Source organism: Archocentrus centrarchus, chromosome 14, assembly GCF_007364275.1.
Source record: "Archocentrus centrarchus isolate MPI-CPG fArcCen1 chromosome 14, fArcCen1, whole genome shotgun sequence".
NCBI classification, from domain to species: Eukaryota; Metazoa; Chordata; class Actinopteri; order Cichliformes; family Cichlidae; genus Archocentrus; species Archocentrus centrarchus.
Window position 1 is genome coordinate 20,761,362 of NC_044359.1, and position 12,407 is coordinate 20,773,768.

General features: G+C 40.5%; 1 protein-coding gene across 2 annotated transcripts in view; it reads right to left on the reverse strand.

The window, feature by feature from the left end:
• Nucleotides 1–10,768, reverse strand: part of LOC115791586 (serine/threonine-protein kinase PAK 3) — a 31,245-nt gene extending 20,477 nt beyond the window's left edge. For both annotated transcript variants that reach the window (XM_030745709.1, XM_030745708.1), the window contains exon 1: nt 10,579–10,768. The gene's annotated coding sequence lies outside the window, so the exon portion shown is untranslated. The remainder of the gene's footprint in view (nt 1–10,578) is intronic.
• Between the last annotated feature and the right edge of the window lie 1,639 nt (nt 10,769–12,407).

Consider the following 12,407-nt stretch of genomic DNA (forward strand, 5'->3'; position numbering starts at 1 on the left):
TTGAATGGCTAACACAGGAAGAGGCTCTAATCTTGAGCCCATGGCAGCCCAGTAATGGCCCCGCAGTGGGGGGAGGGCTCCATAAGCTCGGCTCTCCATGCCCCTGATTAGGACACGCTCTCTGTTTGACTTGGCTTTGGCTGTACTTCTATGAACGATGCTGATTACTTGGATGGGATAGACAGCTTGAGGACGGTCAAAGGATAAGGAGAAAGGAGGCATACTCCAGAGCTGTAGGTCACCATTGTTATTTGCTTTATCTGTACAGAACTTGTACACACCGCTGTTCTGTGTTTCATAAACACAGGGTCCAACAAACGTTATATTACACATCCACACATCGACACAAATCACAGCTGCCAACATGTAACTACACAAATGCTCGTCTCTCACATGACTGGCCTCTCATGGTCAGAAGAAAACACTCAGGCATGGTGCTGAGTCCATATGTCACACCCTTTAATTTTAAATGGGGGCCAGAGGAGGAGATGTCTGATGGTCATCTCTGTTAAAGAAAACTCGTGGTCAAACAAAATTAACATAAAGATAAATGGCCGTTTTGTTAATAAATAGATAGTTAAGCAGTGATAGTTAAAAACACGAAGATTAACCTGTTATTGGAGTTTTTGGATTGTCAACAATATGAACACTTTTTGACAGTTTGTTACAGACAGATGAGAGGCTCGGTGTCACTCCTACATCTGATCAGGGACATGGTGACGATGCTGTCAGCAGACAGTTTAGCTTAACACAAGCACGGGAAGCAAAGGCACACAGTAATGGTAAAAAGACAGTATATGGTCTGGCAATTCTAAGGTATTACATATCAGGATATAAAAAAATGATCTAGTCCTTACCAGGTCTTAAAATTAGGTAAATACAGCATGAGATGAACAAGAACCCATGACATATTATACCACATCTTCTATTTATTTAACAAAAACTAAGACAAACCGCAAAAGCACTGCATGAAAGACCATGAAATAGCTTGTAGAACCACCTTTAGCACCAATAAGTAATTGTTTTCTGTGAATAATGGGAATTTTCTTCATTGTTGTTTGTGGGTGTTTCACTCTGGCCCTTGACTGGCCCATTGGCTGAAAAAAGAAAAGAAACTAAAGGTGCTGCATTCTGTTGTATAACCCAACTTCAGCTAAGCTGTCAGAAAGATGGCCTCACATTTGACTCTAGAATACTTTGGCATACAGAGGCATTTATGTCGCTTCAGTGACTGCAAAGTTCCCATGTTCTGTGGGTGCAAAACAAGCCCAAATCATCACCCCTCCACCACCGTGCTTGACAGTTGGTATGAGGTGTTTGAATATAATGCACATCACCATGTTTGACAAAACCAACCACAGCACACCATCAGCAACATCTGCAGTTTGGTCTCCTCTGTCCAAAGGTTCCAGAAGTCATGTTGCAAAATGTGCTGCCGTGCTCTTTTTAGAGAGCAGAAGCTTTACCCTTGCAACCCTTCCAGACAAGCCAAACTTGTCTTTTTCTAATTGTACTGTCATGAACTTTAACATTTAACATGCTAACTGAGGCCTGTAGGATCTGAGGTGTAGCTCATGGTGTTTTTCTGAGCATGGTCTGACCTTGAGAAGAATTTCCTGGAATGTCTACTCCTGGGAAAATTGTAATTCTCTATCTCACAGTACAATGATGGACTTAAAATTGTCTGGCTCTCAAACCCATTCCAGATTGGTGGTCAGCAATAATTGCTTCTTCAAGATCATTGCTGATATCTTTCCTCCTTGGCATTGTAGCAACACTTACCTGAATGCTCAACACCAGCAAATACTACTGTGTTTATAAAGGTGCTCACACTTGTCGACAATCAATTAAATGCACTTAATTATCAGCACCTGGCTTCTACTTACCCTCTGAATCCCTATGGAAGCAGGAAAGGTGTACTTAGTTTTCTACACTCTGGTTCCACATTTTGGCTTCATTTTTGTTGAATAAATGACACAGTGTAATATGCCATGTGTTGTTGTATTTAAATAATTTTAAGACTGCTGAGGGCCAGATGATTTGTTATGACGTCCTGATATGTAAAACCTTTGAATTCAGAGAGGGTGTACTTTCTTTTGTAGACTGTAGCCTGGTAAAGTAACAAAATGTGCATACAAGCACCTCTAAAGCTGGCAAACTATGTTACAGCTCCTTTTTTTCTACCCTATGTCAGCTACAACTGATGACAGTGACTGTATTCCTGAGTTACAAGAACAAAAAAAAAATTCTGACAGTTCAACTTCTGTCAAAGGAAGCTCTACTTCTTTGGTTTAAAGCCTCTACTGCAACACTCAGTAACTCTGCTTTGCATACAGCTCCAACGTCTGGTTCATGAAAGGGACAAGTCACAGCTGCCTCACACACTTTCATTGTAACAGGTGGCAGGTGAGAGGTGTGCAAATTTATCCTCATCTCAAACACAAATTTGGCTGACTTCCCCATTTTATATTTAATGGAGGGGGAGGGGGGAGAGTTTGACAGTATGTAGAAAGATGTTGCAACACTTTTAATAAACAGGTTAATACAGTTAATAGAAGCTCCATAATGTATTCACCATGCCTGATCAAGAGCTTAATAACAGATTTACAACATATTCAAAAGTGCGCCACCCTGCATGAAGAGTGAGATTTCTTCCATTTGTTTATTGTTTCACAGCAAAAGAATCACATGTTTCATTGGAACAAACAAAAAAACCATCTATTTTTAGGGGATACACACGCCTTGGGGGAAAGCTATGAACATCTTTTAATCGTGTGGGTAAAAAGGCTTATACCCGTTCATAATATGCCAACTAGAGCATGATTACACAATATCAAAGGAAAAAAGTAAATGAATGAAACAGCTTTCAAATACACTTTGAAATTGCACTTCAGATGTCCATTAACGGAGAGATCTGAGGTCTCAAACACTGTTGATGCACATACAGTGTATGTTTCTATCAAAGTAGCTTTTCTGAGACAGAATCTGGTGATTGATTTCAATCCAGTGTTTGTAGTACTTCTTTTTTTAAAATGCACAGCACAGTTTAGAAACATCTCTAATCAGTGATCTATTATTAGCAACCAGCCAGCATCTGATACCGATTCATCTGATATATATTTTTTTAATATAATTTTTATTCCTTACATGTTTATCATATATAAGTGTGACCTTTTGCAAGTGACAATAATAAATTAACCAGTCCAATAGCTAAACCATTTAGGTATAAAACTGTGCTTATATTTGGACAGCTTCTCTGATAATATGCAGAAATATTACACATTATTCCCACTCATCTTTCTAAATTAGATTACTTCAGTGAACCCTTTGCTTGGCTGTAAAGTTTTACATTGATCTTGTCCCATTCCAATTAGCGCAACACTGATTAGACTGGAAAAGCACAATCATATAACCTGCCTTATTTTCTCTTCAGCAGTCAATTTATCCCCTCACATTCACAGGATTTGGAGGTATTATCAAATAATATGCCTTTAGCTGGCTTACTTTCTATTAAATAACTCTCTGTGCACATATTTTGGTACAACGTTCCTCGTATTTAAAGCAAAGCAGAAAAAATGGTTAGTCCACACTCCAGACCCATTTTACCCCCACAGCCTGCACTCCACCATGACTCTCATTTTACTGAGCATCATCCTTTCCCAGATTCCCCTGCTGGGGAAGCTTGAGAGCTCACTCTGTCATTTAATATTTAGTTCTAGCGAACCTGCTCTAGTGCTGCTCCCTCGTGTGCGTGTATGCACAGACACACACACACACATTCTCATGTCTTAAACCTGCAGTGTTGCTTTTCTCATTTGCCATATGTTTTTGTGTAAATATTGCAAAATATTAGCATATCACCTGTGCATATTTTGGTTTAGGACATGTCAGCGACAAAAGTACTTAATAAATAAAACTTATAAAGTAAAACTACTAAACAGTCAGAGCTGACAAAATGACTGTTCCCTGCGTGTTCTGATGGTTTGAGTGGCTCTCTCGGTACGAGCTGCCGGTGAAACAAAAGCGATTTTTAATTGAAGTAGTTTATCCCGTCAGGTGGGTAAATATCTATCAGATTGGACTGCCAATAGTATAAATGTGCTAAGCAGCTCTGGCTGTTGAGATGTGATTATTCCTTCCTGCCAGAAAGCCCTAACAGTATTCAAAGTACATTTCTATGACTGGTGCTTTTATTTATGGGTGTTTATGACATAACAGAGCAAAATGATCAATATTTTTCCTTGACAGGAGGAGTTTTCTCATTCTTCATTTTCAAAAATAATTGTTAGTCCATCCTGACAAATTAAAGCCCCTCCTCCACTCAAAAATGTGTTGTGGTCAGTGTCGCTTCACCTGGATGTTTGAGCATCACTTAAATAGAAAGATGCATGTCCACAGCTCAGCAACAGAGGATTCAATTTTTGATTACCAGAAATCTACATTTAAGCCCTTTATCATCACTGAATCAGGTGAATTGGCATCAGAAGCAAATCCTGCTCCAATAGGCAACTTAGGCCTTTTAATGTTTGCTTCAAATCCACTGACCAACTTGTAAACTTGGGTCAGTTTCTTTACACTGACAGAACAAAACAGAATGGCATCCTCTTACATAGAGGAACTCCTGTGTTCTGGGTTAATGCGTACATCTGCAAGAGAAACATTACTCGTAAAACCTCAGATCATTCCCAAGCTTACTGCTAGTACTACAAAAATAGAAAGTTCACCTGGCTACAGGAGCCACTGAGCTCAAACTTGCTGAGTACAGATGGCAGTTGGATGGCATCCAGGTGAGATCATGTTCCCTCCATAAACTAAATTCTCCAGAGTTCCTTGGGACTGGACAGAGATCATCTCTTTTAAAAGGTTCCAGTCCAGGGATTTTAATCTATAACTGAGAGTGAATACTCTGCGCTAATTAGACTCCAGGGCTGAAAAATGAAGCACATGTGAAAACAGCTAAAAGTGCAGTTCATCCAGCGACCACTTGAGGCACGCTCCAATTAGACACCAAATCGTTTCAGTTTCCTTTGTTAAAATGCCAAAACTGCAGGGAAATTAACATTCCATGCCCACTCTTCATGGACAGAAAAATAAATAAATAAAATTAAGGCTTAAATTTGGGGCATGGCTACACTGATTCTAAAGGGACACTGATGCAGGCAGCTGTAGCCAGCAGCTGTCTACTCACCTCCACTAATTCGAGTCACTGAACTGGATCTCTTGACCATGTTTGTAGAGCATTTTTAATAGGATTATTTGACAAATAATATGACCTGCTGTGAGGTCCAGACCTTCCACAAAGTTTGTGTGTTGCATCAAGGTTATGGATGCTGCTAGCTAACCAAGCTCATAAGTGTTAGCTGATAACTTAGCACTCCACCCTCTCATCAACTTATGGTTACATCCGGTTCCAGAAAACCAAGATAGCGATGTCCATAAATGTAAAGTCAAGGCTTCAAATGCAGAGTCTGGTATATTTTCATCTTTAATATAAGTACATTAGATCACTCTAAGAAATGCCTTACTGTTGAAGCAATATGAAAAATTAATTTTTAGAATCAGGGTGATCACGGAAAATGTTTTTGATTTGTTCTGTTCTTAAACTTCTACACAAGATGTCTAAAACATTTTAAAAATTGGCATAATTTTGAGAAAAACATTTGCTAAATCACATGATGGATACAAAAGTTTATGATTTCTTTGTGGGGTTTATTTAATAGCAGGCCTTAGAGACCAGAAGGGCTGATAGAACAATTTTTGTTCTTGCATCTACCTTGCATACAGTATTGACACAGTTATATAAAACACACAAATACATATGTGTACACTATCAGTTAAGACCCATGAAACCTAATATTTAAAAGTAATTTTTAAGGTAGAGAACCAAATGGCCCAAACAGGTTATCTGACTGTCCTTCAGGCTAACATGTTCTCAGTTCCTTTACTGTAAACATCTCTAAGTTTAAAATATATCTTTACCATGGCCGCATTCACACATCTACTCGCATATTATAGGTAAAGCCCATCATGACTGGCAGGTAATTTGTCTTCTAACTTGAAGAACCAAACTATACTTTTGTTGCCTTCTTCAAATGCTACTACCTTTGACTTGACTTTCTATGGAACCAACAGCAGGTCTAAATGCAGGTAAGTGCTTGTTTTATTATTATTGTCAGCTTTAAAGTACCAGAGGGTTTTATCTATTATTGTGGGGTGGATGGGCTTTTCTGAGGGCCAGCTGGCGGCAGAAAGGGGTGAATTCCCTCTTAAGCCAGCTGGTGCACCTGCTCTGAGTAGCATTGAAAGGGTTAAGATGCACCTATTGTAATGGATAAAGGAAAGAGTGGAAACAGCTTGTCGCCCTAATTACTTTTTTTTTTCTTCTTCTACCAGCAAAATATGCAAGGGCACTAAATATTTTGCCTCAAAACTGTGCGAAATGTTAAAAAGCCTGGCTTTGTGGCATGTTTGCTCATCATATAGCCTTACTGTTCTCTCATCACAGCCAACTATGCACTATATTAATAACCTTTTCCCCTGCAAAGTGCACAGAGCTACGCTCCGGTTTTTGCATAGGCAAACACTAGCATGGGACTAAAATTTGTGTCAACAAGTGAATCAGCTGAGACATAGCATGTTGCCACACACTTACTGCACCCCCATGCAGCTGAAAAAAGAAACTGAATCACTAGTAGTTCATCTGGAGGCAAAGCAACAGCATGGAAGGCCTTACCTGAAGATGCAAAACTCAGATCATATAAACTAAACTAAAACGTTTTTGCCCTTTTTGCATTAAAACTGTGCCCTGGATTTTCTTTGGTTCTCCATCCATCCATCCATTTTCTTCCGCTTATCCGGGGCCGGGTCGCGGGGGCAGAAGCCTAAGCAGAGAAGCCCAAGCTTCCCTCTCCCCAGCCACCTCCTCCAGCCCATCCGGAGGGACCCCAAGGCGTTCCCAGGCCAGCCGAGATACACAATCTCTCCAGCGTGTCCTGGGTCTACCACGGGGCCTCCTCCCGGTGGGACATGCCCGGAACACCTCACCCAGGAGGCGGCCAGGAGGCATCCTAATCAGATGCCTGAGCCACCTCAACTGGCTCCTTTCGATGTGGAGGAGCCAGTTTGGTTCTCCAGCTTTTCCAAATACACTGAGAATCTTTGGTTTACAATCTTGACAGATGGAGCAGATATAAAGTTCTCTCATAAGGAAACATAGCACATACAAACAGGATAATAACAAAAGGCCTGAAAAGTGAATTTCAAATAATCAGGGAATTTTTCTAATAGAAGAGAAGATTAAACAGTCATCTTATGGGGAGCATCTGCAGATCATCTAGAGTCCTTTCATTCTCTTGAAACTATTCCTGTGGCCTATTCCTTGATGGCCTTCAATATTTTACATTCTTCAGTCTGTTCATTTTCAGACTTATTCAAGTTCACTCCCTTCTCCAACTCTCTGCAAATCCATGACCTAGTGAAACTTTTTAATCTTCTAACCCACCCCCAACCCTCTTACTCCCCTGCAAAATTTGATCCTTATATTCTCCACAGTTGGTATCCATCTGGAATATCCATCTCACTGTTAAGGCTTTAACACTTAAATATGTCTGAAATATCTGTCTCGAGGCCACATTTGCAGTTTGTATTCGAAATAGTGTAAGCTGCGGGGAATATCTACTTTTTTTAATGAATGCAGCAGATAAACACAAAGACAAACATACAAGCAAACCTATTCTAAGTAGCAACAGACATCAAGTAGGGAGATTACGCAGGGAGCTGTGTCAATGTGTCAGTGTGTGAGTGTTTCCTCTGTCTCTCTCCATCCATCTCTCTTGCTTACTCCCCTCCCCTTTCTGAGACAAAATGGCCAGATGGCTTCCAATCCAACATGCTAATCCACAACACAGACTGTAGCTCTGACACACCTACCATAAGACTAGTGCTCCACTCTGAACATCTATACCCTCAAGCACACGCGCGCATGTATACACACAAGGCCAGTAGACTGTCAGCATGAGTCCCAAACGATAACTTCACTTAACAATAGCAGAATAACTCATTCAGACTAAGCCCTCAACAGATGGAGGCTTAGTTGTATGTGTTTTGTGTGTGTGTGTGTGTGTGTGTGTGTGTGTGTGTCCTATCATATTTCAGGCAGGCCAGTTAGCAGGCTACAGGCCAAGATGAGGTTCTGTGTCTCCTGCTTTTGTTAGCTGAGGTGAGGTAAGAGAAGCTGGGTGTGTTGGGTTACACTGAGCAATGGAAAACATGGGGAAGCCCACATAATATACATGGAAACAGGCTGCCACATTCTTTTTAAAATAAATGTTTTTACATTATTTCAGCACACTAACGAAGTGCTGCTTCTATTGTGTTATTGATAAGATCAGATTAAATAAAAATGCTGCATTATTTTGGTTACTCAGGCCTGGGAATTCTATTAACATCACAATTCTATTATCATCATAAGTAATAGGAAAATACTCAAATTTACTGGGCGTTTTTCTCTATGCTTCTCTTTCTTTAGTTTGGAACATAATCCTATCATAATTATATCTTCAGTAAAATCATATGAGTAATAAATTAATGGTAGTTAGGTTATCTCAGTTGGTCACAAGTTGTGAAAACATTTGCTTTAAAGCCAAGCCACAATAAGATTCCATTTTGCCAGCACAATGCCTGTTTACATAATAAACGATATGCTTGAGTGTGTAATTTTACTTTTATTTTTACTAATGCAGAGCGTACATTGTGTTTGTCAGAAAAGTCAACTTATAACATTTTGAGACATCTCTACAAAAATGTGTAACCAACTCACAGAAAATAGGTGAGAATGCTCTCCGCTGATGGTAAGCAGCCCTATGTAGACTAATACACAGACAAACAATGCAGAGCTATTAATTGCCCATTTGTGTGTAATAGACCTGTGTCGATAACGGTGTGATGAATATATAATGCGCGCGGCATGTGTGAAAGCATAGCCAAGAGATCAATGGAGACAAATTTTCCAACGACAGTTTCACAGATCAGTTCAACAGAAGGATGCATAAATATTAAACACTTCTACTCTAATGGTATAGCAAACCCGATTGTGACACTGCATTAGATTACTGTACCACTGTATATCCAGCTTTTCTTGCTGGGTAATGTGCTATACTGGGGGAAAAAAATATTTTATACACCAACCAGTGAGTTCTAGGCCTAAATTAGTTTAAGTTATGATGTTAATATTGGGAGGGGGGGGGCTGCTTTGGTGGTGGTGAGGGAGAGTTTATGCATTAGCCACTTTATATATATTTTAATGCAAAATTTAGTAATGGATGTAATGCAACTGTTTGAAAAGTAGTCCCAGTTGTGAAAGTTTGGACAGTTGGATTAGTGTTAAATGGAAGGCCCTGTAAGAATATAAGTCAGTATAAAAGGCCAATGTTCACAGCGAGCAACACCTTCCGTAAACCCCTCCCCCAGTCCACTTTATGATCATCTCACCTTCCCTAAATCACTGATATGACACCCTACCATCTTCCCTTTTCACACTAAAGCCAGACAACAGGTCTCCCATCAGGCCCTGCTTCTCAAGGGATGACTGCGCTTCCTGGGAGAGGAATCTCTCATTCCCTCTACGTTGGCTCAGACACAATAATTAAAATCGGCACAGGTGATGAAGAGCACACATCCGGCTTGTACTGTGGCCAATTCTTCCATCTTCCTCTACCACCAAGGGCTGTGGAAGAATCCGAGGTAGAATAGCTCAGCTTTCACAGTACCGGCCCCCACCCCCACTCCGATCCCCAATGAAGTCAGGTGACCAGATGTTGTATATCTCTCTGTCACCACAGCCGCCATGAAGCTGCTACTCAAATCCATGTTAAAGCGAGGACACAGAGGCACTTCTCTGCTGTGTGGGTGAGAGATCACTTAAAGGCAGAAATGAAAATACAACCAATTTCTTCTTGAAGCCCATTCTAGAGAGGCCATACGTGAGGCGGTGCAGAGATAACAAAAGAGCATCCATCAGCATATTAACCATCCATCACCCCCACCCCCCCCATCCACCTACCCACCCTCTGGAGCATATACAGCTCAGATCCTTCCATAAGCCCCGGGTTTACAGACCCAAAATAGCATTGCTTCTTTTTTGTTTCAGTGTTGCCGCTGCAGCTGCTGCATTTCTCCAGGACTGACACACACACACACGCATGCGCGCGCACAAACACACACACACACACACATATACCCACAAGGCCTGCACAAATGCCACCATTGATTTTTGCACCCCACCTTTAATAAAGATGCTATTTGTGAGGCAAAAGGGAGTGTACTCAGAAACAATGTGATGCACAGGATGGTGTATGATGAAATAAAACATGTCCATCTCATCTGATGCAGGCATCTATTTCCTTCTCGCCCTCACGGAGAGGCTGCTGATGAAACAGCTGCCTCCTTAGCAGAATGCAGAGTGGAGGAAGAAAAAAGGCTACAAAGCACCCCTACATACACAGCCCCCTCCTCCTCCTTTCCTCCTTCCTCTGCCTCCCCCTTCCACATCCCTTATTGCATACACATAGAGGGAATTACCTGAAATATGTCTTCACATTCTCTTGCTCAGGTTACACCTTTGGGCCTGGAGTTGTGGTAGATTCATCGCCAACCGTACAGTCCTAATGACAGTTTAAAGGCAGGATTGCCATTCTCTTGTCAGACCAGTTCCTGACCCTAAAAGCAAGCTTGTTCGGCAGGCTGGATGCTTCACTGGCTGCTCACTGTTCCCTAGCCCATGATGTCATCCACCCTGCTTTTCTGATTGGCTGATAAGTTGAATATTAATGCAGGCAGCTGGTCTAGGGGAGGGGAAAGACAACGGGCAGACAGAGTTGGTTTTCTGATTAACAGATCAAAGCTGCAGAGAGAGGAGGACGGGAGGATGGCATTATGCTGCCTGTTAGGCTCAAAAGCAAACATGAAAGGCACTGGACTCAGTGCTAACCTCACTGATGCTGGTGAAACTTCCTAAAACAGCAGATTTAACAAGAACAGCATTTTAACACGTCTGCTAGAATAGCATCACTGTGAGAAAGAATTTATTTGCTACAAAACTAGAGGTAATGTTACACAGTTAACCACACAATGAAAACAAATGCATGCAAACTACACAAACCTTTATCATAATAATAATAATAATAATAATCATTATTACTACTATTACTTTCAGTCTGAACTTTTTTCTTTTTGTTTTACTTTTTTAACAAGTTAGTTGCTGTTGCTACATGGGGTGAAACTACTCCAGTGACTACTCGATATGCTTGTCAGGCCAAAAAATGTATTGGAAGAAATAAACATTTAATTTTTCATATGAATGTTTATACATAAACGTGCTATTGCAGTTAGTGTTGTTAATTTACTTCAGTTTTAATGTCATTGAGAAAATGCTTCAGTGACAAATTTGCAGTCTCCATCTCACATAACACACACACACACACACACACACACACACACACACACACACACACACACACACACACACACACACACACACACACACACACACACACACATATATTTTTTTCTTTTTTCACACTCGTTGAATTTTGAGATATACGTATTAAAACACCTACAGGTATCTTTTATTCCAGAGTGAAACCAGAGTCTCTTGTGTTCATAAGCAGGCGGAGACGGCAACCAAAACTGTTGCTGCGGTTGCCCTAATTTGCCTATGATGTCATCTTTTTCCTCTAGCTCACCTGTGATTGGCTGACTGACACAGCATCTGCTCAGTCTCATGGCTAGTGCTTCTAGCTCAAGGTGGAGGCCTATCTGTGGCTCTGAATCATGGCTGGTTGTCCTGACAACCCCTGTAATGTCGATTCCCTGTCAGAGAGTAATATGGCTGTTCGGTCACAGTGTGTTCACTCAAATGGAGAACCTGATGATTGCAGGAAGATAATACTCCATGTAGTGCTTTCATTCACTTCTGAAGGTAGCTCTTTTTTTAAATAAACAGCAAATATATTTTCAGGGAGCATTAGTACAAAAAAAAAAAGGAAAAAAAAACAGCTTTGAATTATCGATTGGTTTGATTTTTTTTTTTTTTTTTTTTTTTAAATAATATTATTTTTTAGTGTTTGGTAACAATCGTGAGGCACTTGATGTCTTGGGGATTTTACATTCAAGAATGAACTAGTGCATATTATTTATCTGTTTAGTTATTTGACACTATACCCTTTTCTCTTCTTTGCAGGCAAGTGTTTAAGATGGAAGATCTCATTAAACCCTGCCAACATAGACAAGAAACCAAAATGCTAATTTAGCTCAGCAGTGCCACACAAACATTTTAAAGCTGAAGAGTCTGACTCCTGATGACACAAAGCATTACTATACACTAAGAGGCAGATGGGCACACTTACAGA